General features: G+C 40.0%; 1 long non-coding RNA gene across 1 annotated transcript in view; it reads right to left on the reverse strand.

Annotated features, from left to right (window-relative positions):
• LOC149119942 (uncharacterized) overlaps positions 1-6,022 on the reverse strand; it is a 32,213-nt gene extending 26,191 nt beyond the window's left edge. Inside the window, exon 1 of the long non-coding RNA XR_016227453.1 lies at positions 5,975-6,022. This is a non-coding gene — a long non-coding RNA (uncharacterized LOC149119942). The remainder of the gene's footprint in view (positions 1-5,974) is intronic.
• Positions 6,023-25,846: the final 19,824 nt, after the last annotated feature.

Here is a 25,846-nt window from a genome sequence, read left to right on the forward strand (position 1 = left end):
TGATATTGGGCTTGATTTAGTTGCAAGGAAACTGGCTGTTCCCGGATTCATCCACCCCTCCAGCTGACTGCCTGTGGAATTCTGACTGAATTCACCTGAATATCGCAGTGAAACTCAGTTTGGAGGCAATTAATATCTGTCACCTCAGCCAAAGTGTTCCATTTTTTTTTCCAAAACACAAAAACTCACCTTGGTAATGTTACCTGTAGATTTCTAAGCTTCAAATGCCTATTTGTTGTGTTTTTTATTTCATAATTGCTACTCTGTCCAAACTCTTGTTTGTGTTGCCTCAGAATACAAAATTAGGGAAGGAAGAAGGCAAAACCAACTCAGACCCAGAAAACATTTAGGAAATTGCCGCTCAAGAAACCACAAATTAGCTGAGGTATCGAAAACAATGACAGCAAGCCAGAATTGGAGCAAGATAACAGCTATGCCCTGATTGAAATAGAACCTTCCTCTTGTGCCATGAACTCCATATTGCAGCCTCAAAACCAAAGCTCACATCAGAAAATTCATTACAAACCATAAAAAATAAGAAAAATGATAAAAAAGCCAAAGAAATGGAAGAATCCATAATGATATTGGGCTTGATTTAGTCGCAAGGAAAGTGGCTGTTCCCAGATACATCCACCCCTCCAGCTGACAGCCTGTGGAATTCTGAGTGAATTAACCGGAGAAACACAGTGAAACTCAGTTTGGAGGCAATTAATATCTGTCACCTCAGCCAAAGTGTTCCATTTGATTTTCCAAAACACAAAACCTCACTTTGGTCGTGTTACCTGTAGATTTCAAAGCTTCAAATGCCTATTTGTTGTGTTTTTATTTCATAATGGCTACTCTCCCCAAACTCTTGTTTGTATGGCATCAGAGTACAACATTTGGGAAGGAAGAAGGCAAACCCAATTCAGACCCAGAAAACATTTAGGAAATTGCCGCTCAAGAAACTAAAAGTCAGCTGAGGTACCAAAACAATGACAGCAAGCCAGAAGTGTAGCAGGCCAACAGCTGTGCCCTGTTTGAAAAAGACCATTCCTCCGTTACCCTGAACTCCATATTGCAGCCTCAAAACCAAAGCTCACATCAGAAAATTCATTACAAACCATGATGAATAATGGAAATGTGAAAAAGCCAAAGAAATGCAAGAGTCCTTTGTGATACTTGGCGGGATTAGACAAAAGGAACCTGGCTGTTTCCAGATTCATCCCCCCATCCACAGACTGACTTTGGACTTCTGATTGAATTCACCTCAAAATCCCACTCACATTCAATTTGGATGAATTAGTATCTCTCCCCTCAGCAGAAGGGTTCCATATCATTTTCCAAACCACAGAAACTCATCTTGGTCATGTTGCCTGTAGATTTCTAATCCTGAAAGGCCAATTTGCTGTGTTTATTGTTTTCTTTCATAATGGCTACTCTGTCGACAATCTTGCTTGTATTGCATGAGAATACACAATTTGGGTATGAAGAAGGGAAAACCAACTCAGACCCAGAAAATATTCAGCAAACTGACCCTCAAGAAACCAAAAGTCAGCTGAGGCACCCAACAATGACAGCAAGCCAGAATTGGAGCAAGCCAACAACTGTGCCCCAATTGAAAAAGAACCATTCTCTTGTGCCATGAACTCCATATTGCAGCCTCAAAACCAAAGCTCACATCAGAAAATTCATTACAAACCATGATAAATAAGGGAAATGAGAAAAAGCCAAAGAAATGCAAGAGTCCTTTGTGATATTTGGCTGGATTTAGACACAAGGAAACTGGCTGTTTCAGGATTCATCCCACCCTTAAACAGACTGACTTTGGAATTCTGATTGAATTCACCTCAAAATTGCACTCACACTCAATTTGGAGGAAATTAGTATCTGTCCCCTCGGCAGAAGGAGTCCAAGTCATTTTCCAAAACACAGAAACTCATCTTGATTGTGTTGCCTGTACAGTTCTAAACATGAAAGGCCAATTTGCTTTGTTTTTTTTTTTTTTCTTTCATAATGGCTACTCTGTCAAAATCTTGCTTGTATTGCATCAGAATACAAAATTTGGGAATAAGAAGGCAAAACTAACTCAGACCCAGAAAACATTTAGGATATTGCCACTCAAGAATCCACAAATCAGCTGAGGCACCCAAAACAATGACAGCAAGCCAGAATTGGAGCAGGCCAACAGCTGTGCCCTGATTGAAAAACAACCTTCCTCTGGTGCCCTGAACTGAATATGCCAGCTTAAAACCAAAGCTCACATCAGAAAACTCATTACAAACCATGATACATAAGAAAAATGAGAAAAAAGCCAAAGAAATGCAAGAATCCATAATGATATTGGGCTTGATTTAGTCAAAAGGAAACCGGCTATTCCCAGATTCATCCACCCCTCCAGCTGACTGCCTGTGGAATTCTGACGGAATTATCCGGAAAATCGCAGGGAAACTCAGTTTGGAGGCAATTAATATCTGTCACCTCAGCCAAAGTGTCCCATTTTATTTTCCAAAACACAAAAACTCACCTTGGTCGTATTACCTGTGGATTTCGAAGCTTCAAACGCCTATTTATTGTGTTTTTTTTTTTTGGCAAAATGGCAAGTCTGTCCAAACTCTTTTTTGTATTGGGTCAGAATACAAAATTTTGGAAGGAAGAAGGAAAACCAACTCAGACGAACAAAACATTTAGGAAATTGATGCTCAAGAAACCTCAAATCGGCGGAGGCAACCAAAACAATGACAGTAAGCCAGAATTGGAGTGACCCAGCAGCTGTGCCCTGATTGAATAAGAACCTTCCTCTTGTGCCCTGAACTCCATATGCCAGCCTCAAAACCGAAGCTCACATCAGAAAATTCATTACAAACCATGATAAATCAGAAAAATGAGACAAAAGCCAAAGAAATGCAAGAATCCATAATGATGTTGGGCTGGATTTAGTTTCAAGGAAACCGGCTGTTCCCAGATTCATCCACCCCTCCAGCTGACTGCCTGTGGAATTCTGACTGAATTAACCGGAAAATCGCAGGGAAACTTAGTTTGGAGGCAATTAATATATGTCACCTCAGCCAAACTGTTCCATTTGATTTTCCAAAACACAAAAACTCACCTTAGTCATGTTACCTCTGGATTTCTAAGCTTCAAAACCTATTTGTTGTGTTTTTTATTTCATAATGGCCACTCTGCCCAAACTCTTGTTTGTATTGCATCAGAATACAATATTTGGGAAGGAAGAAGGCAAAACCAACTCAGACCCAGAAAACTTTTAAGAAATTGCTGCTCAAAAAACATCAAATTGGCGGAGGCACCCAAAACAATGACAGCAAGCCAGAATTGGAGCAGGCCAACAGCTGTGCTCTGTTTGAAAAAGACCGTTCCCCCGGTGCCCTGAACTCCATATTACAGCCTCAAAACCAAAGCTGACATCAGAAAATTCATTACAAACCAGGATAAATAAGAAAAATGAGAAAAACGCCAAAGAAATCAAGAATCCATAATGATATTGGGCTTCATTTAGTCGCAAGAAAACGGGCTGTTCCCGGATTCATCCAACCCTCCTGCTGACTGCCTGTGGAATTCTGACTGAATTAACCTGAAAATCGCAGTGAAACTCAGTTTGGAGGCAATTAATATCTGTCACCTCAGCCAAAGTGTTCCATTTGATTTTCCAAAACACAAAAACTCACCTTTGTTGTGTTACCTGTAGATTTCTAAGCTTCAAAAGCCTATTTGTGGTGTTTTTTATTTCATAATGGCTACCCTGCCGAAACTCTTGTTTGCATGGCGTCAGAATACAAAATTTGGGAAGGAAGAAGGCAAAACCAACTCAGACCCAGAAAACATTTAGGAAATTGCCGCTCAAGAAACCACAAATCGGCTGAGGCACTCAAAACAATGACAGCAAGCCAGAATTGGTGCAGGCCAACAGCTGTGCCCTGTTTGAAAAAGACCATTCCTCAGGTGCCCTGAACTCCATATTGCAGCCTCAAAACCAAAGCTCACATCAGAAAATTCATTACAAAGCATGCTATATCAGAAAAAGGAGAAAAAAGCCAAAGAAATGCAAGAATCAAGAATGATATTGGGCTTGATTTAGTCAAAAGGAAACCGGCTGTTCCCGGATTCATCCACACCTCCAGCTGACTGCCTGTGGATCTACCTGAATTCACCTGAAAATCGCAGTGAAACTCAGTTTGGAGGCAATTAATATCTGTCACCTCAGCCAAAGTGTTCCATTTTATTTTCCAAAACACAAAAACTCACCTTGCTCGTGTTACCTATGGATTTATAAGCTTCAAAACCTATTTGTTGTGATTTTATTGCATAATGGCTACTCTGCCGAAACTCTTGTTTGTATGGCGTCAGAATACAACATTTGGGAAGGAAGAAGGCAAAACCAACTCAGACCAAGAAAACCTTTAGGAAATTGTCGCTCAAAAGACCAATAATCGGCTGAGGCACCCAAAACAATGACAGCAAGGCAGAATAGGAGCAAGTCAACAGCTGTGCACTTTTTGAAAAATAACCTTCCTCCGGTGCCCTGAACTCCATATTGCAGCCTCAAAACCAAAGCTCACATCAGAAAATTCATTACAAACCATGATAAATAAGAAAAATGAGACAAAAGCCAAAGAAATGCAAGAATCCATAATGATATTGGGCTTGATTTAGTCGCAAGGAAATTGGCTGTTCCCAGATTCATCCACCCCTCCAGCTGATGCCTGTGGAATTATGACTGAATTAACCTGAAAATCGCAGTGAACCTCAGTTTGGAGGCAATTAATATCTGTCACCTCAGCCAAAGTGTTCCATTTTATTTTCCAAAATCAAAAACTCACCTTGGTCTCGTTACGATTAGACTTATAAGCTTCAAACGCCTATTTGTTGTGTTTTTTATTTCATAATGACTACTCTGTCCAAACTCTTGTTTGTATTCCATCAGAATACAATATTTGGGAAGGAAGAAGGCAAAACCAACTCAGACCCTGAAAACATTTAGGACATTGTGGCTCAAGAAACCAAAAGTCAGCTGAGGCTCCCAAAACAATGACAGCAAGCCAGAATTGGAGCAAGCCAACATCTGTACCCTGTTTGAAAAAGACCATTCCTCAGGTGCCCTGAACTAAATATTGCAACCTCAAAACCAAAGCTCACATCAGAAAATTCATTACAAACCATGATAAATAAGAAAAAGGAGAAAAAAGCCAAAGAAATGCAAGAATCAAGAATGATATTGGGCTTGATTTAGTCACAAGGAAACCGGCTGTTCCCGGATTCATCCACACCTCCAGCTGACTGCCTGTGGACTTCTGACTGAATTCACCTGAAAATCGCAGTGAAACTCAGTTTGGAGGCTATTAATATCTGTCACCTCAACAAAGTGTTCCATTTTATTTTCCAAAACACAAAAACTCACCTTGGTCGTGTTACCTGTATTTTTCTAAGCTTCAAACGCCTTTTTGTTGTGTTTTTTATTTCATAATGGCTACTCCGCCCAAACTCTTTTTTGTATTGCGTCAGAATACAACATTTGGGAAGGAAGAAGGCAAAACCAACTCAGACCCAGAAAACATTTAGGAAATTGCCGCTCAAGAAACCACAAATCGGCTGAGGCACTCAAATCAATGACAGCAAGCCAGAATTGGAGCAGCACAACAGCTGTGCCCTGTTTGAAAAAGACCATACCTCTGGTGCCCTGAACGCCATATTACAGCCTCAAAACCAAAGCTGACATCACAAAATTCATTACAAACCATGATAAATAAGAAAAATGAGAAAAAAGCCAAAGAAACGCAAGAATCCATAATGACATTGGGCTTGATTTAGTCGCAAGGAAACCAGCTGTACCCGGATTCATCCACCCCTCCAGCTGACTGCCTGTGGAATTCTGACTGAATTAACCTGAAAATCGCAGTGAAACTCAGTTTGGAGGCAATTAATATCTGTCACCTCAGCCAAAGTGTTCCATTTCATTTTCCAAAACACAAAAACGCACCTTGGTCGTGTTACCTGTAGATTTCTAAGCTTCTAACACCTATTTGTTGTGTTTTTTATTTCATAATGTCTGCTCTCTCCAAACTCTTGTTTGTAATGCGACAGAATACAAAATTTGGGAAGGAAGAAGGCAAAACCAACTCAGACCCAGAAAACATTTGGGAAATTGCCACTCAACAAACCAAAATTGAGCTGAGGCATGCAAAACAAGGACAGCAAGCCAAAATTGGAGCAAGCCAAGAGCTGTGCCCTGTTTAAAAAAAAAAACCTTCCTCTTGTGCCCTAAACTCCATATTGCAGCCTCAAAACCAAATCTCACATCAGAAAATTCATTACAAAGCAGGATAAATCAAAAAATGAGAAAAATGCCAAAGAAATACAGGAGACCTTTCTGATATTGGGCTGGATTTCGTCGCAAGGAAACCGGCTGCTCCCAGATTCATCCACCCCTCCTGCTGACTGCCTGTGGAATTCTCACTGAATTAACCTGAAAATCGCAGTCAAACTCAGTTTGGAGGCCATTAATATCTGTGACCTCAACAAAGTGTTCCATTTTATTTTCCAAAACACAAATACTCACCTTGGTCGTGTTTCGAGTAGACTTATCAGCTTCAAACGCCTATTTGTTGTGTTTTTTATTTCATAATGACTGCTGTTCCATGTCTTTTTTCAAAACACAAAATCTCACCTTGGTCGTGTTACCTGTAGCTTTCAAAAGCCTATTTGATGTGTTTTTTATTTCATAATGTCTACTCTGTCCAAAGTCTTGTTTGTATGCCATCAGAAAAGAAAATTTGGGAAGGAAGACGGCAAAACCAACTCAGACCCAGAAAACATTTAGGAAATTGCCACTCAAGAAACCAAAAGTCAGCTGAGGCACCCAAATAAATGGCAGCAAGCCAGAATTGGAGCAAGCCAACAGCTGTGCCCTGATTGAAAAAGAACCATCCTCTTGTGCCCTGAACTCAATATGCCAGCCTCAAAAACAAAGCGCACATTAGAAAATTCATTACAAACCATCATACATAACAAAAATGAGAAAAAAGCCAAAGAAATGCAAGAATCCATAATGATATTGGGATTGATTTAGTCGTAAGGAATCCGGCTATTCCTGGATTCGTCCACCCCTCGAGGTGACTGCCTGTGCAATTCTCACTGAATTAACCTGAAAATCACGGGGAAACTCAGTTTGGAGGCAATTAATATATGTCACCTGAGCCAAAGTGTTCCATTTTTTTTTCCAAAACACAAAAAATCACCTTGGTCGTGTTACCTGTAGATTTCTAAGCTTCAAACGCCTATTTGTTGTGTTTTTTATTTCATAATGGCTACTCTGTCCAAACTCTTGTTTGTATTGAGTCAGAATAAAAAATTTGGGAATAAGAAGAAAAAACCGTGTCAGACCCAGAAAACATTTAGGAAATTGCCACTCAAGAAACCTCAAATTTGCTGATGCACCCAAAACAATGACAGCAAGCCACAATTAGAGCAAGCCAACAGCTGTGCCCTGATTGAAAAAGAACATTTCTCTTGTGCCCGGAAGTTCTTATTGCAGCCTCAAATCCAAAGCTCACATCAAAAATTCATTACCAACCATGATAAATAAGAAAAAAGAGAAAAAAGCCAAAGAAATGCAAGAATCCATAATGATATTGGGCTTGATTTAGTCGTAAGAAATCCGGCTAGTCCTGGATTCATCCACCCCTCCAGGTGACTGCCTGTGCAATTCTCACTGAATTAACCTGAAAATCACAGTGAAACTCAGTTTGGAGGGAATTAATATCTGTCACCTCAGCCAAAGTGTTCCATTTTATTTTCCAAAACACAAAATCTCACCTTGGTCGTCTTACCTGTAGATTTCTAAGCTTCAAACACCTATGTGTTGTGTTGTTTATTTCATAATGGCTACTCTGTCCAAACTCTAGTTTGTATTGCGTCAGAATACAAAATTTGGGAAGGAAGAAGGCAAAACCAACTCAGACCCAGAAAACATTTAGAAAATGTGGATCAAAAAACAACAACGCTGAGGCACCCAAAACCTTTAAAGCAAGACAGAATTGTAGCAAACCAATAGCTGTGCCCTGATTGAAAAAGAACCTTCCTCTTGTGCCCTGAACCCAATATGCCAGCATCAAAACCAAAGCTCACATCAGAAAATTCATTACAAACCATGATAAAAAGAAAAATGAGAAAATAGCCAAGGAAATGCAAGAATCCATAATGATATTGGGCTTGATTCAGTCACAACGAAACCGGCTGTTCCCAGATCCATCCACCCTTCCAGCTGACTGCCTGTGGACTTCTGAATGAATTAACCTGAAAATCGCAGTGAAACTCAGTTTGGAGACTATTAATATCTGTCACCTCAGCCAAAGTGTTCCATTTTATTTTCCAAAACACAAAAACTCACCTTAGTCGTGTTACCTGTAGATTTCTAAGCTTCCAACGCCTATTTGTTGTGCTTTTAATTTCATAATGGCTACTCTGTCTAAACTCTTGTTTATATTTCTTCAGAATACAAAATTTGGGAAGGAAGAAGGCAAAACCAACTCAGACCCAGAAAACATTTAGGAAATTGCCGCTCAAGTAACCAAAAGTCAGCTGAGGCACCCAAAACAAGGACAGCAAGCCAGAATTGGAGCAAGCCAACAGCTGTGCCCTGATTGAAAAAGAACCTTCCTCTTGTGCCCTGAACTCAATATGCCAGCCTCAAAACTAAAGCTCACATCAGAAATTTCATTACAAACCATGATAAATAAGGGAAATCTAAGAAAGCCAAAGAAATGCAAGAGTCCTTTGTGATATTTGGCTGGATTTAGACAGAAGGAAACTGGCTGTTTAAAGATTCATCCCCCCCTTCCACAGACTGAGTTTGGAATTCTGACTCAATTCACCTCAAAATCGCACTCACACTCAATTTGGAGGGAATTACTATCTGTCCCCTCAGCAGAAGTGTTCCATGTCATTTTCCAAAACACAGAAACTCATCTTGCTCATGTTGCCTGTAGATTTCTAATCCTGAAAGGGTAATTTGGTGTGTTTTTTTTTTCTTTCATAATGGCTACTCTGTCCAAAATCTTGCTTATATTGCATCACAATACAAAATTTGGGAATAAGAAGGCAAAACCAACTCAGACCCAGAAAACATTTAGGAAATTGCTGCTCAAGAAACCTCAAATCGGCTGGGGCACCTAAACCAATGACAGCAAGCCAGAATTGGAGCAAGCCAACAGCTGTGCCCTGATTGAAAAAGAACCTTCCTCTTGTGCCCTGAGCTCAATATACCAGTCTCAAAACCAAAGCTCACATCAGAAAATTCATTACAAACCATGATAAATAAGAAAAAAGAGAAAAAAGGCAAAGAAATGCAGGAGTTCTTAGTAATATTGGGCTTGATTTATTGCCATGTAAACGGCTGTTTCCAGATTCATCCGCACCTCCCAGCTGAGTATCTGTGGTTTCTGACTGAATTAACCTGAATATCGCAGTGAAACTCGGTTTGGAGGCAATTAATATCTGTCACCTCAGCCAAAGTGTTCCATTTTATCTTCCAAAACTCAAAAACTCACCTTAGTCTTCTTACCTGTAGATTTCAAAACTTCAAATGCCTATTTGTTTTGTTTTTTATTTCATAATGGCTACTCTGCCCAAGCTCTTGTTTGTATTGTGCCAGAATACAAAATTTGGCAAGGAAGAAGGCAAAACCGACTCAGACCCAGAAAACATTTAGGAAATTGCCACTCAAGAATCCAAAAGTCAGCGGAGGAACCTACAACAATGACAGCAAGCCAGAATTGGAGCAAGCCAACAGCTGTGCCCTGATTGAAAAAGAACCTTCCTCTTGTGCCCTGAGCTCAATATAGCAGATTCAAAACCAAAGCTCATATCAGAAAATTCATTACAAACCATGATAAATAAGAAAAATGAGAAAAAAGCCAAAGAAATGCAGGAGTTCTTAGTAATATTGGGCTTGATTTATTGCCATGTAAACGGCTGTTTCCAGATTCATCCACACCTCCCAGCTGAGTGTCTGTGGTTTCTGACTGAATTGACCTGAAAATCGCAGTGAAACTCGGTTTGGAGGCAATTAATATCTGTCACCTCAGCCAAAGTGTTCCATTTTATTTTCCAAAACTCAAAAACTCACCTTAGTCTTCTTACCTGTAGATTTCTAAGCTTCAAATGCCTATTTGTTGTGTTTTTTATTTCATCATTGCTACTCTGTCCAAACTCTTGTTTGTATTGCGTCAGAATACAAAATTTGGGATTAAGAAGGAAAAAAAGTGTCAGACCCAGAAAACATTTAGGAAATTGCCACTCAAGAAACCAAAAGTCAGCTGAGGAACCCACAACAATGACAGCAAGCCAGAATTGGAGAAAGCCAACAGCTGTGCCCTGATTGAAAGAGAACTTTCCTCTTGTGCCCTGAACTCAATATGCCAGCCTCAAAAGCAAAGCTCACATCAGAAAATTCATTACAAACCATGATAAATAAGAAAAATGAGAAAAAAGCCAAAGAAATGCAGGAGTTCTTAGGGATATTGGGCTTGAATTATGGCCATGTAAACGGCTGTTTCCAGATTCATCCACACCTCCCAACTGAGTGTCTTTGGTTTCTGAATGAATTAACAAAAAAATCGCAGTGAAACTCGGTTTTGGAGGCAATTAATATCTGTCACCTCAGCCAGAGTGTTCAATTTTATTTTCATAAACACAAAAACTTACCTTGCTCGTGTTACATGTACATATATAAGCTTCAAACGCATATTTGTTGTGTTTTTTATTTCATAATGGCTACTCTGTCCAAACTCTTGTTTGTATTACGTCAGAATAGAAAATTTGGAAAGGAAGAAGGCAAAACCAACTCAGACCCAGAAAACATGTAGGAAATTGCCGCTAAAGAAACCAAAAACAGCTGAGGCAGGCAAAACAATGACAGCAAGCCAGAATTGCAACAAGCCAACAGCTGTGTCCTGTTTGAAAAAGACCATTGATCCGGTGCCCTGAACTCAATATGCCAGCCTCAAAACCAAAGCTCACATCAGAAAATTCATTACAAACCATGATAAATCAGAAAAATGAGACAAAAGCCAAAGAAATGCACGAGTTCTTAGTGATATTTGGCTGGATTTAGACACAAGGAAACTGGCTGTTTAAAGATTCATCCCCCCCTTCCACTGACTGACTTTGGAATTCAAATTGATTTCACCTCAAAATTGCACTCACACTCAATTTGGAGGGAATTAGAATCTGTCCCCTCAGCAGAAGGGTTCCATGTCATTTTCCAAAACACAGAAACTAATCTTGATCACGTTGCCAGTAGATTTCTAATCCTGAAAGGGCAATTTCTGTGTTTTTTTTTTTTCTTTCATTATGGCTACTCTGTCCAAATCTTGCTTGTATTGCATCAGAATACAAAATATGGGAATAAGAAGGCAAAACCGACTCAGACCCAGAAAACATTAAGGAAATTGCCGCTCAAGAAACAACAAAACGGCTGAGGTTCCCAAAACAATGACAGCAAGCCAGAATTGGAGCAAGCCAACAGCTGTGCCCTGATTGAAAAAGAACCTTCCTCTTGTGCCCTGAACTCAATATGCCAGCCTCAAAACCAAAGCTCACATCAGAAAATTCATTACAAATCATCATAAATAAGAAAAAAGAGAAAAAAGCCAAAGAAATGCAAGAATCCATAATCATAGTGGCTTGAATTAGTTGCAAGGAAACCCGCTGTTCCGCATTCATCCACCCCTCCAGCTGACTGCCTGTGGAATTCTCACTGAATTAACCTGAAAATCGCAGTAAGACTCAGTTTGGAGGCAATAATATCAGTCACCTCAGCCAAAGTGTTCCATTTGATTTTCCAAATCACAAAAACTCACCTTGGTCGTGTTACCCTTAGATTCATAAGCTTCAAACGCTAATTTGTTGTTGTTTTTTTTTTTTTATTTCATGATGGCTACTCTGTCCAAACTCTTGTTTGTATTGTGTCAGAATACAAAATGTGGGAAGGAAGAAGGGAAAACCAACTCAGACCCAGAAAACATTTAGGAAATTGCCGCTCAAGAAACCACAAATCGGCTGAGGCACCCAAAACCTTGAAAGCAAGACAGAATTGGAGCAAGCCAACAGCTGTGCCCTGATTGAACAAGACCATTAATCCAGTGCCCTGAACTCCATATTCCATCCTCAAAACCAAAGCTCACATCAGAAAATTCATTAGAAACCATGATAAATAAGGGAAATCTGAGAAAGCCAAAGAAATTCAAGAGTCCTTTTTGGTATTTGGCTGGATTTAGACACAAAGAAACTGGCTGTTTCCGGATTCATCCCCCCCTTCCACAGACAGACTTTGGAATTCTGATTGAATTCACCTCAAAATCGCACTCACACTCAATTTGGAGGGAATTAGAATCTGTCCCCTCAGCAGAAGTGTTCCATGTCATTTTCCAAAACACAGAAACTCATCTTGGTCGTGTTGCCTATAGATTTCTAATCCTGAAAGGGCAATTTGCTGTGTTTTTTTTTCTTTCATAATGGCTACTCTGTCCAAATCTTGCTTATGTTGCATCAGAATACAAAATTTGGGAATAAGAAGGCAAATCCGACTCAGACCTAGAAAACATTTAGGAAACTGCAACACAAGAATCCACAAATCAGCTGAGGCACCCAAAACAATGACAGCAAGCAGAATTGCAGCAAGACAACAGCTGTGCCCTGATTGAAAAAGAACCTCCCTCTTGTGCACAAAAATTCAATATGCCAGCCTCAAAACCAAAGCTCACATCAGAAAATTCATTACAAACCATGATAAATAAGGGAAATCTAAGAAAGCCAAAGAAATTCAAGAGTCCTTTGTGGTATTTGGCTGGATTTAGACACAAAGAAACTGGTTGTTTAAAGATTCATCCCCCCCTTCCACAGACAGACTTTGGAATTCTGATTGAATTCACCTCAAAATCGCACTCACACTCAATTTGGAGGGAATTACTATCTGTCCCCTCAGCAGAAGTGTTCCATGTCATTTTCCAAAACACAGAAACTCATCTTGGTCGAGTTGCCTGTAGATTTCTAATCCTGAAAGGGCAATTTGCTGTGTTTTTTTTTTTTTTCTTTCATAATGGCTACTCTGCCAAAATCTTGCTTGTATTGCATCAGAATACAAAATTTGGGAATAAGAAGGCAAAACCAACTCAGACCCAGAAAACATTTAGGAAATTTCCGCTCAAGAAACCACAAATCGGCTGAGGCACCCAAAACAATGACAGCAAGCCAGAATTGCAGCAAGCCAACAGCTGTGCCCTGATTGAAAAAGAACCTTCCTCTTGTGCCCTGAGCTCAATATACCAGCCTCAAAACCAAAGCTCACATCAGAAAATTCATTACAAACCAAGATAAATAAGAAACATCAGAAAAAAGCCAAAGAAATGCAGGAGTTCTTAGTGATATTGGGCTTGATTTATTCTCTTTTTGCTGGCTGGTTGCAGATTCATCAACAACTCCCAGCTGAGTGTCTGTGGTTTCTGACTGAATTAACATGAAAATCGCAGTGAAACTCGGTTTGGAGGAAATTAATATCTGTCACCTCAGCCAAAGTGTTCCATTTTATTTTCCAATACACAAAAACTCACCTTGGTCATGCTACCTGCAGATTCCTAAGCTTCAAACGCAATTTGTTGTGTTGTTTATTTCATAATGGCTACTGTGCCCAAACTCTTGTTTGCATTGTGTCAGAATGCAAAATTTCAAAAGGGAGAAGGCAAAACCAACTCAGACCCAGAAAACATTTAGGAAATTTTCACTCAAGAAACCAAAAGTCAGCTGAGGCACCCAAAACAATGACAGCAAGCCAGAAGAGGAGCACGCCAACAGCTGTGCCCTGATTGAAAAAGAACCTTCCTCTTGTGCCCTGAACTCAATATGCCAGCTTCAAAACCAAAGCTCACATCAGAAAATTCATTACAAACCATGATACATAAGAAAAATGAGAAAAAAGACAAAGAAATGCAAGAATCCCTAATTATATTGGGCTTGATTTAGTCGCAAGGAAACCGGCTGTTCCCGGATTCATTTGCCCCTCAAGCTGACGGCCTGTGGAATTCTGACTGAATTAACCTGAAAATCACAGTGAAACTCAGTTTGGAGGCAATTAATATCTGTCACCTCAGCCAAAGTGTTCCATTTGATTTTCCAAAACAGAAAAACTCACCTTGGTTGTTTTACCTGTAGATGTCTAAGTTTCAACATCCTATTTGTTGTGTGTTTTATTTCATAATGGCTACTCTGTCCAAACTCTTGTTTGTATTGCATCAGAATACAAAATTTGGGAAGGAAGAAGGCAACACCAAATCAGACCCAGAAAACATTTAGGAAATTGCCGCTCAAGAAGCCAAAAGTCACTGAGGCACCCAAAACAATGACAGCAAGCCAGAAGAGGAGCAAGCCAACAGCTGTGCCCTGATTGAAAAAGAACCTTCCTCTTGTGCCCTGAACTCAATATGCCAGCCTCAAAACCAAAGCTCACATCAGAAAATTCATTACAAACCATGATAAATAAGAAAAAAGAGAAAAAAGCCAAAGAAATGCAAGAATCCATAATGATATAGGGCTTGATTTAGTCGCTAGGAAACCGGCTGTTCCTGGATTCATCTACCCCTCCAGCTGACTGCCTGTGGAATTCTGACTGAATTAACCTGAAAATCACAGTGAAACTCAGTTTGGAGGCAATTACTATCTGTCACCTCAGCCAAAGTGTTCCATTTGATTTTCCAAAACACAAAAACTCACCTTGGTAGTGTTACTTGTAGATTTCTAAGCTTCAAACGCCTATTAGTTGTGTTTTTTCTTTCGTAATGGCTATTCTGTACAAACTCTTCTTTGCATTGCATCAGAATACAAAATTTGGGAAGGAAGAAGGCAAAGCCAACTCAGACCCGGAAAACATTTGGGAAATTGCCACACAAGAAACCACAAATCGGCTGAGGTACTCAAAATAAGGACAGCAAGCCAGAACTGCAGCCAGCCAACAGCTGTGCCCTGATTGAAAAAGAACCATCCTCTTGTGCCCTGAACTCCATATTGCAGCCTCAAAACCAAAGCTCACATCAGAAAATTCATTACAAACCATGATAAATAAGAAAAAAGAGAAAAAAGCCAAAGAAATGCAAGAATCCATAATGATATTGGGTTTGATTTAGTTGCAAGGAAACCGGCTGTTCCCAGATTCATCCACCACTAAAGCTGACTGCCTGTGGAATTCTGACTGAATTAACCTGACAATCGCAGTGAAACTCAAGAAACCAAATTTCAGCTGAGGCACCCAAAACAAAGACAATAGCCAGAATTGGAGCAGGCCAACAGCTGTGCCCTGTTTGAAAAAGACCATTCCTCCTGTGCCCTGAACTCAAAATGCCAGCCTCAAAACCAAAGGTCACATCAGAAAATTCATTACAAACCATGAGAAATAAGGGAAATGTGAAAAAGCCAAAGAAATGCAAGAGTCCTTTGTGATATTTGGCAGGATTTAGACACAAAAAAAACTGGCTGTTTCCAGATTCATCCCCCCCTTCCACAGACCGACTTTGGAATTCTGATTGAATTCACCTCAAAATCGCTCTCACACTCCATTTGGAGGGAATTAGAATCTGTCCCCTCAGCAGAAGCGTTCCATGTCATTTTCCAAAACACAGAATCTCAACTTGGTTGTGTTGCCTATGGATTTCTAATCCTGAAAGGTCAATTTGCTGTGTTTTTTTTTTTTTTTCTTTCATAATGGCTACTCTCCAAAATCTTGCTTGTATTGCATCAGAATACAAAAATTGGGAAGGAAGAAGGCAAAACCAACTCAGACCCCGAAAACATTTAGGAAATTGCCACACAAGAAACCACAAATCAGCTGAGGCACCCAAAACAATGACAGCAAGCCAGAAGTGGAGCAAGCCAACAGCTGTACCCTGATTGAAAAAGAACCTTCCTCTTGTGCCCTGAACTCAATATGCCAGCCTCAAAACCAAAGCTCACATCAGAAAATTCATACAAACCCTGATAAATAAGGGAAATGTGAAAAAGCTGAAGAAATGCAAGCCTGTGGAAGCCTAACTGAATTAACTGAATTAACCTGAAAATCACAGTGAAACTGAGTTTGGAGGCAATTAATATCTGTCACCTCAGCCAAAATGTTCCATTTCATTTTCCAAAACACAAAAACAGCTTGGTCATGTTACCTGTAGATTTGTATGCTTCAAACACCTATTTGTTGTGCTTTTTATTTCATAATGGCTACTCTGTAAAAAATCTTGCTTGTATTGCATCAGAATACAAAATTTGGGAAGGAAGAAGGCAAAGCCAACTCAGACCCAGAGAACATTTAGGAAATTGCCATTCAAGAAACCAAAAGTCAGCTGAGGCACCCAAAACCATGACAGCAAGCCAGAATTGGAGCAAGCCAACAGCTGTGCCCTGATTGAAAAAGAACCTTCCTCTTGTGCCCTAAACTCAATATGCCAGCCACAAAACCAAAGCTCACATCAAAAAATTCTTTTCAAACCATGATAAATAGGAAAAATCAGAAAAAAGTCAAAGAAATGCAAGTTTTCTTAGTGATATTGGGCTTGATTTATTCCTAAGTAAACAGCTGTTTCCAGATTCATCCACAACTCCCAGCTGAGTGAATAGGGATTCTGACTGAATTCACCTCAAAATGGTAGTGAAATTCGGTTTGGAGACAATTAATATCTGTCACCTCAGCCAAAGTGTTCCATTTTATTTTCCAAAACAAAAAAACTCACTTTGGTCATGTTACCTATAGATTTCCAAGCTTCAAACGCCTATTTGTTGTGTTTTTTCTTTCATAATGTCTACTCTGTCCAAAATCTTCCTTGTATTGCATCACATACAAAATTTGGGAAGGTAGAAGGCAAAGCCAACTCAGACACAGAAAACATTTAGGAAATTGCCACTCAAGAAACCAAAAGTCAGCTGAGGCACCCAAAACCATGACAGCAAGCCAGAATTGGAGGAGGCAATCAGCTGAGTCCTGATTGAAAAAGGCTATTCTTCCGGGACCCTGACCTCCATGTTCCAGCCTCAAAACCAAAGCTGACATCAGGAAATTCATTACAAACCACGATACATAAGAAAAATGAGAAAAAAGCCAAGAAATGCAAGAATCCATAATGATATTGAGCTGGATTTAGTCGCAAGGAAACGGGCTGTTCCCGGATTCATCCACCCCTCCAGCTGACTGCCTGTGGAATTCTGACTGAATTCAGCTGAAAATCGCAGTGAAACTCAGTTTGGAGGCAATTAATATCTGTCACCTCAGCCAAAGTGTTCCATTTGATTTTCCATAACACAAAAACTCACCTTGGTCGTGTTATCTGTAGATTTCTAAGCTTCAAACAACTATGTGTAGTGTTTTTTATTTCATAATGGCTGCTCTGGCCAAACTCTTGTTTGTATTGTGTCAGAATACAAAATTTTGGAAGGAAGAAGGCAAAACCAACTCAGACCCAGAAAACATTTAGGAAATTGCCGCTCAAGAAATCACAAATCAGCTGAGGGACCCAAAAAAATGTCAGGATGCCAGAATTGGAACACGCCAACAGCTGTGCCCTGATTGAAAAAGAACCTTCCTCTTGTGCCCTGAACTCAATATGCCAGCCTCAAAACCAAAGCTCACATCAGAAAATTCATTACAAACCATGATAAATAAGAAAAATCAGAAAAAAGCCAAAGAAATGCAGGAGTTCTTAGTGATATTGGGCTTGATTTATTCTCTTTTTGCTGGCTGGTTGCAGATTCATCAACAACTCCCAGCTGAGTGTCTGTGGTTTCTGACTGAATTAACATGAAAATCGCAGTGAAACTCGGTTTGGAGGCAATTAATATCTGTCACCTCAGCCAAAGTGTTCCATTTTATTTTCCAATACACAAAAACTCACCTTGGTCATGCTACCTGCAGATTGCTAAGCTTCAAACGCAATTTGTTGTGTTGTTTATTTCATAATGGCTACTGTGCCCAAACTTTGTTTGTATTGTGTCAGAATGCAAAATTTCAAAAGGGAGAAGGCAAAACCAACTCAGACCCAGAAAACATTTAGGAAATTTTCACTCAAGAAACCAAAAGTCAGCTGAGGCACCCAAAACAATGACAGCAAGCCAGAATTGGAGCAAGCCAACAGCTGTGCCCTGATTGAAAAAGAACCTTCCTCTTGTGCCCTGAACTCAATATGCCAGCCTCAAAACCAAAGCTCACATCAGAAAATTCATTACAAACCATGATACATAAGAAAAATGAGAAAAAAGCCAAAGAAATGCAAGAATCCCTAATTATATTGGGCTTGATTTAGTCGCAAGGAAACCGGCTGTTCCCGGATTCATTCGCCCCTCAAGCTGACGGCCTGTGGAATTCTGACTGAATTAACCTGAAAATCGCAGTGAAACTCAGTTTGGAGGCAATTAATATCTGTCACCTCAGCCAAAGTGTTCCATTTGATTTTCCAAAACAGAAAAACTCACCTTGGTTGTTTTACCTGTAGATGTCTAAGTTTCAACATCCTATTTGTTGTGTGTTTTATTTCATAATGGCTACTCTGTCCAAACTCTTGTTTGTATTGCATCAGAATACAAAATTTGGCAAGGAAGAAGGCAACACCAAATCAGACCCAGAAAACATTTAGGAAATTGCCGCTCAAGAAGCCAAAAGTCACTGAGGCACCCAAAACAATGACAGCAAGCCAGAAGAGGAGCAAGCCAACAGCTGTGCCCTGATTGAAAAAGAACCTTCCTCTTGTGCCCTGAACTCAATATGCCAGCCTCTAAACCAAAGCTCACATCAGAAAATTCATTACAAACCATGATAAATAAGAAAAAAGAGAAAAAAGCCAAAGAAATGCAAGAATCCATAATGATATAGGGCTTGATTTAGTCGCTAGGAAACCGGCTGTTCCTGGATTCATCTACCCCTCCAGCTGACTGCCTGTGGAATTCTGACTGAATTAACCTGAAAATCACAGTGAAACTCAGTTTGGAGGCAATTACTATCTGTCACCTCAGCCAAAGTGTTCCATTTGATTTTCCAAAACACAAAAACTCACCTTGGTAGTGTTACCTGTAGATTTCTAAGCCTCAAACACCTATTAGTTGTGTTTTTTCTTTCGTAATGGCTATTCTGTACAAACTCTTCTTTGCATTGCATCAGAATACAAAATTTGGGAAGGAAGAAGGCAAAGCCAACTCAGACCCTGAAAACATTTGGGAAATTGCCACACAAGAAACCACAAATCGGCTGAGGCACTCAAAACAATGACAGCAAGCCAGAAGTGGAGCAAGCCAACAGCTGTGCCCTGATTGAAAAAGAACCATCCTCTTGTGCCCTGAACTCAATACGCCAGCCTCAAAACCAAAGCTCACATCAGAAAATTCATTACAAACCATGATAAATAAGAAAAAAGAGAAAAAAGCCAAAGAAATGCAAGAATCCATAATGATATTGGGTTTGATTTAGTTGCAAGGAAACCGGCTGTTCCCAGATTCATCCACCACTAAAGCTGACTGCCTGTGGAATTCTGACTGAATTAACCTGACAATCGCAGTGAAACTCAAGAAACCAAATTTCAGCTGCGGCACCCAAAACAAAGACAATAGCCAGAATTGGAGGAGGCCAACAGCTGTGCCCTGTTTGAAAAAGACCATTCCTCCGGTGCCCTGAACTCAAAATGCCAGCCTCAAAACCAAAGGTCACATCAGAAAATTCATTACAAACCATGAGAAATAAGGGAAATGTGAAAAAGCCAAAGAAATGCAAGAGTCCTTTGTGATATTTGGCTGGATTTAGACACAAAGAAACTGGCTGTTTCCAGATTCATCCCCCCCTTCCACAGACTGACTTTGGAATTCTGATTGAATTCACCTCAAAATCGCTCTCACACTCCATTTGGAGGGCATTAGAATCTGTCCCCTCAGCAGAAGCGTTCCATGTCATTTTCCAAAACACAGAATCTCATCTTGGTTGTGTTGCCTATGGATTTCTAATCCTGAAAGGTCAATTTGCTGTGTGTGTTTTTTTTTTTTTTCTTTCATAATGGCTACTCTCCAAAATCTTGCTTGTATTGCTTCAGAATACAAAAATTGGGAAGGAAGAAGGCAAAACCAACTCAGACCCCGAAAACATTTAGGAAATTGCCACACAAGAAACCACAAATCAGCTGAGGCACCCAAAACAATGACAGCAAGCCAGAAGTGGAGCAAGCCAACAGCTGTACCCTGATTGAAAAAGAACCTTCCTCTTGTGCCCTGAACTCAATATGCCAGCCTCAAAACCAAAGCTCACATCAGAAAATTCATACAAACCATGATAAATAAGGGAAATGTGAAAAAGCTGAAGAAATGCAAGCCTGTGGAATCCTAACTGAATTAACTGAATTAACCTGAAAATCGCAGTGAAACTGAGTTTGGAGGCAATTAATATCTGTTACCTCAGCCAAAATGTTCCATTTCATTTTCCAAAACACAAAAACAGCTTGGTCATGTTACCTGTAGATTTGTATGCTTCAAACACCTATTTGTTGTGTTTTTTATTTCATAATGGCTACTCTGACCAAAATCTTGCTTGTATTGCATCAGAATACAAAATTTGGGAAGGAAGAAGGCAAAGCCTACTCAGACCCAGAGAACATTTAGGAAATTGCCACTCAAGAAACCAAAAGTCAGCTGAGGCACCCAAAACCATGACAGCAAGCCAGAAGTGGAGCAAGCCAACAGCTGTGCCCTGATTGAAAAAGAACCTTCCTCTTGTACCCTGAACTCAATATGCCAGCCTCAAAACCAAAGCTCATATCAGAAAATTCATTACAAACCATGATAAATAAGAAAAAAGAGAAAAAAGCCAAAGAAATGCAAGAATCCATAATGATATAGGGCTTGATTTAGTCGCTAGGAAACCAGCTGTTCACGGATTCATCCACCCCTCCAACTGCTGCCTGTGGAATTCTGAATGAATTAACCTGAAAATCGCAGTGAAACTCAGTTTGGAGGCAATTAATATCTGTCACCTCAGCCAAAGTGTTCCATTTTATTTTCCAAAACACAAAAACTCACCTTGGTCATGTTACCTGTTGATTTCTAAGCTTCAAACGCCTATTAGTTGTGTTTTTTATTTCATAATGGCTACTCTGTCGAAAATCTCGCTTGTATTGCATCAGAATATAAAATTTGGGAAGGAAGAAGGCAAAGCCAACTCAGACCCAGAGAACATTTAGGAAATTGCCACACAGGAAACCACAAATTGGCTGAGGAACCCAAAACAATGACAGCAAGCCAGAATTGCAGCAAGCCAACAACTGTACCCTCTTTGAAAAAGACAGGTCCTCCAGTACCCTGAACTCCATATTGCAGTCTCAAAACCAAGCTCACATCAGAAAATTCATTACAAACCATGATAAATCAGGGAAATGTGAAAAAGCCAAAGAAATGCAAGAGTCCTTTTTGATATTTGGCTGGATTCAGATACAAGGAAACTGGCTGTTTCCAGATTCATCCCCCCCTTCCACAGACTGACTTTGGAATTCTGATTGAATTCACTTCAAAATCGCACTCACACTCAATTTGGAGGGAATTAGAATCTGTCCCCTCAGCAGAAGGGTTCCTTGTCATTTTCCAAAACACAGAAACTCATCTTGGTCGTGTAGCCTGTAGATTTCTAATCCTGAAAGGGCAATGCGCTGTGTTTTTTTTTTTTTTTTCATAATGGCTACTCTCCAAAATCTTGCTTGTATTGCATCAGAATACAAAATTTGGGAATAAGTAGGTAAAACCGACTCAGACCCAGAAAACATTTAGGAAATTGGCACTCAAGAAACCACAAATCAGCTGAGACACCCAAAACAATGACAGCAAGGCAGAATTGGAACAAGCCAACAGCTGTGCCCTGATTGAAAAAGTACCTTCCTCTTGTGCCTGAACTCAATATGCCAGCCTCAAAACCAAAGCTCACATCAGAAAATTCATTACAAACCATGATAAATAAGAAAAAAGAGAAAAAAGCCAAAAAATTGCAAGAATCCATAATGATATAAGGCTTGATTTAGTCACAAGGAAACCGGCTGTTCCCGGATTCATCCACCCCTCAAGCTGACGGCCTGTGGAATTCTGACTGAATTAACCTGAAAATCACAGTGAAACTCAGTTTGGAGGCAATTAATATCTGTCACCTCAGCCAAAGTGTTACATTTTATTTTCATAAACACAAAAACTCACCTTGGTTATGTTACCTGTAGATTTCTAAGCTTCAAACGCCTATTTGTTGTGTTTTTTCTTTCATAATGGCTATTCTGTACAAACTCTTCTTTGCATTGCATCAGAATGCAAAATTTGGGAAGGAAGAAGGCAAAGCCAACTCAGACCCAGAAAACATTTGGGAAATTGCCACACAAGAAACCACAAATCGGCTGAGGTACTCAAAATAAGGACAGCAAGCCAGAACTGCAGCCAGCCAACAGCTGTGCCCTGATTGAAAAACAACCATCCTCTTCTGCCCTGAACTCAATATGCCAGCCTCAAAACCAAAGCTCACATCAGAAAATTAATTTCAAACCATGATAAATAAGAAAAAAGAGAAAAAAGCCAAAGAAATGCAAGAGTACTTTGTGATATTTGGCTGGATTTAGACACAAGGAAACTGGATGTTTCCAGATTCATCCCCCCCTTCCACAGACTGACTTTGGAATTCTGATTGAATTCACCTCAAAATCGCACTCACAATCATTTGGGAGAGAATTAGAATCTGTCCCCTCAGCAGAAGCGTTCTATGTCATTTTCCAAAACACAGAAACTCATCTTGGTCGTGTTGCCTGTAGATTTCTAATCCTGAAAGGGCAATGCACTTTTTTTTTTCTTTCATAATGGCTACTCTCCAAAATCTTGCTTGTATTGCATCAGAATACAAAATTTGGGAATAAGAAGGCAAAACCGACTCAGACCCAGAAAGCATTTAGGAAATTGGCACTCAAGAAACCACAAATCGGCTGAGGCACCCAAAACAATGACAGCAAGCCAGAAGTGGAGCAAGCCAACAGCTGTGCCCTGATTGAAAAAGAACCTTCCTCTTGTGCCCTGAACATAATATGCCAGCCTCAAAACCAAAGCTCACATCAGAAAATTCATTACAAACCATGATAAATAAGGGAAATGTGAAAAAGCCAAAGAAATGCAGGAGTCCTTTGTGATATTTGGCAGGATTTAGACACAAAGAAACTGGCTGTTTCCAGATTCATCCCCCCCTTCCACAGACCGACTTTGGAATTCTGATTGAATTCACCTCAAAATCGCTCTCACACTCCATTTGGAGGGCATTAGAATCTGTCCCCTCAGCAGAAGCGTTCCATGTCATTTTCCAAAACACAGAATCTCACCTTGGTTGTGTTGCCTATGGATTTCTAATCCTGAAAGGTCAATTTGCTGTGTTTTTTTTTTTTTCTTTCATAATGGCTGCTCTGTCCAAAATCTTGCTTGTATTGCATCAGAATACAAAAATTGGGAAGGAAGAAGGCAAAACCAACTCAGACCCCGAAAACATTTAGGAAATTGCCACTCAAGAAACCACAAATCTGCTGAGGCACCCAAAACAATGACAGCAAGCCAGAAGTGGAGCAAGCCAACAGCTGTGCCCTGATTGAAAAAGAACTTTCCTCTTGTGCCCTGAACTCAATATGCCAGCCTCAAAACCAAAGCTCACATCAGAAAATTCATTACAAACCATGATAAATAAGAAAAAAGAGAAAAAAGCCAAAAAATTGCAAGAATCCATAATGATATAGGGCTTGATTTAGTCGCTAGGAAACCAGCTGTTCCCGGATTCATCCACCCCTCCAGCTGACAGCCTGTGGAATTCTGACTGAATTAACCTGAAAATCACAGTGAAACTCAGTTTGGAGGCAATTAATATCTGTCACCTCAGCCAAAGTGTTCCATTTTATTTTCATAAACACAAAAACTCACCTTGGTCATGTTACCTGTAGATTTCTAAGCTTCAAACGCCTATTTGTTGTGTTTTTTCTTTCATAATGGCTATTCTGTACAAACTCTTCTTTGCATTGCATCAGAATACAAAATTTGGGAAGGAAGAAGGCAAAGCCAACTCAGACCCAGAAAACATTTGGGAAATTGCCACACAAGAAACCACAAATTGGCTGAGGTACTCAAAATAAGGACAGCAAGCCAGAACTGCAGCCAGCCAACAGCTGTGCCCTGATTGAAAAAGAACCATCCTCTTCTGCCCTGAACTCAATATGCCAGCCTCAAAACCAAAGCTCACATCAGAAAATTCATTACAAACCATGATAAATTAGGGTAATGTGAAAAAGCCAAAGAAATGCAAGAGTCCTTTGTGATATTTGGCTGGAATTAGACACAAAGAAACTGGCTGTTTCCAGATTCATCCCCCCTTCCGCAGACTGACTTTGGAATTCTGATTGAATTCACCTCAAAATCGCACTCACACTCATTTGGGAGGGAATTAGAATCTGTCCCCTCAGCAGAAGCGTTCTATGTCATTTTCCAAAACACAGAAACTCATCTTGGTTGTGTTGCCTGTAGATTTCTAATCCTGAAAGGGCAATGCGCTGTGTTTTTTTTTTTTTTCTTTCTTTCATAATGGCTACTCTCCAAAATCTTGCTTGTATTGCATCAGAATACAAAATTTGGGAATAAGAAGGCAAAACCGACTCAGACCCAGAAAACATTTAGGAAATTGGCACTCAAGAAACCACAAATCAGCTGAGGCACTCAAAACAATGACAGCAAGCCGGAATTGGAGCAGGCCAACAGCTGTGCCCTGATTAAAAAAGAACCTTCCTCTTCTGCCCAGAACTCAATATGCCAGCCTCAGAACCAAAGCTCACATCAGAACATTCATTGCAAACCATGATAAATAAGAAAAAGGAGAAAAAAGCAAAAGAAAAGCAAGAATCCATAATGATATAGGGCTTGATTTAGTCGCTAGGAATCCGGCTGTTCCAGGAATCATCCACCCCTCCAGCTGACTGCCTGTGGAATTCTGACAGAATTATCCTGAAAATCGCAGTGAAACTCAGTTTGGAGGCAATTAATATCTGTCACCTAGCCAAAGTGTTCCATTTGACTTTCCAAAACACAAAAACTCACCTTGGTCGTGTTACCTGTAGATTTCTAAGCTTCAAACCCCTTTTGTTGAGTTTTTCTATTTCATAATGCCTACTCTGCCAAAACTCTTATTTGTATGGCGTCAGAATACAAAATTTGGGAAGGAATAAGGCAAAACCAACGCAGACCCAGAAAACATTTAGGAAATTGCCACTCACAAACCACATATCGGCTGAGGCACCCAAAACAATGACAGCAAGCCAGAATTGGAGCAGGTCAACAGCTGTGCCCTGTTTGAAAAAGACCATTCCCTCGGTGCCCTAAACTCCATATTGCAGCCTCAAAACCAAAGCTCACATCAGAAAATTCATTACAAACCATGATAAATAGGAAATCAGAGAAAAAAGCCAAAGAAATGCAAGAATCCATAATGACATTTGGCCTTATTAGTCACAAGGAAACCGGCTGTTCCCGGATTCATCCTCTGCTCCAGCTGACTGCCTGTGCAATTCTGACTGAATCAACCTGAAAATCGCAGTGAAACTCAGTTTGGAGGCAATTACTATCTGTCACCTCAGCCAAAGTGTTCCATTTTATTTTCCAAAACACAAAAACTCACCTTGGTCATGTTACCTGTAGATTTCTAAGCTTCAAACGCCTATTTGTTGTGCTTTTTATTTCATAATGGCTACTCTGCCCAAACTGTTGTTTGTATGGCGTAAGAATACAAAATTTGAGAAGGAAGAGGGCAAAA

This window comes from Oryctolagus cuniculus, chromosome 21, assembly GCF_051225735.1.
Source record: "Oryctolagus cuniculus isolate XC-2025 breed Fujian yellow rabbit chromosome 21, ASM5122573v1, whole genome shotgun sequence".
Lineage (NCBI taxonomy): Eukaryota > Metazoa > Chordata > Mammalia > Lagomorpha > Leporidae > Oryctolagus > Oryctolagus cuniculus.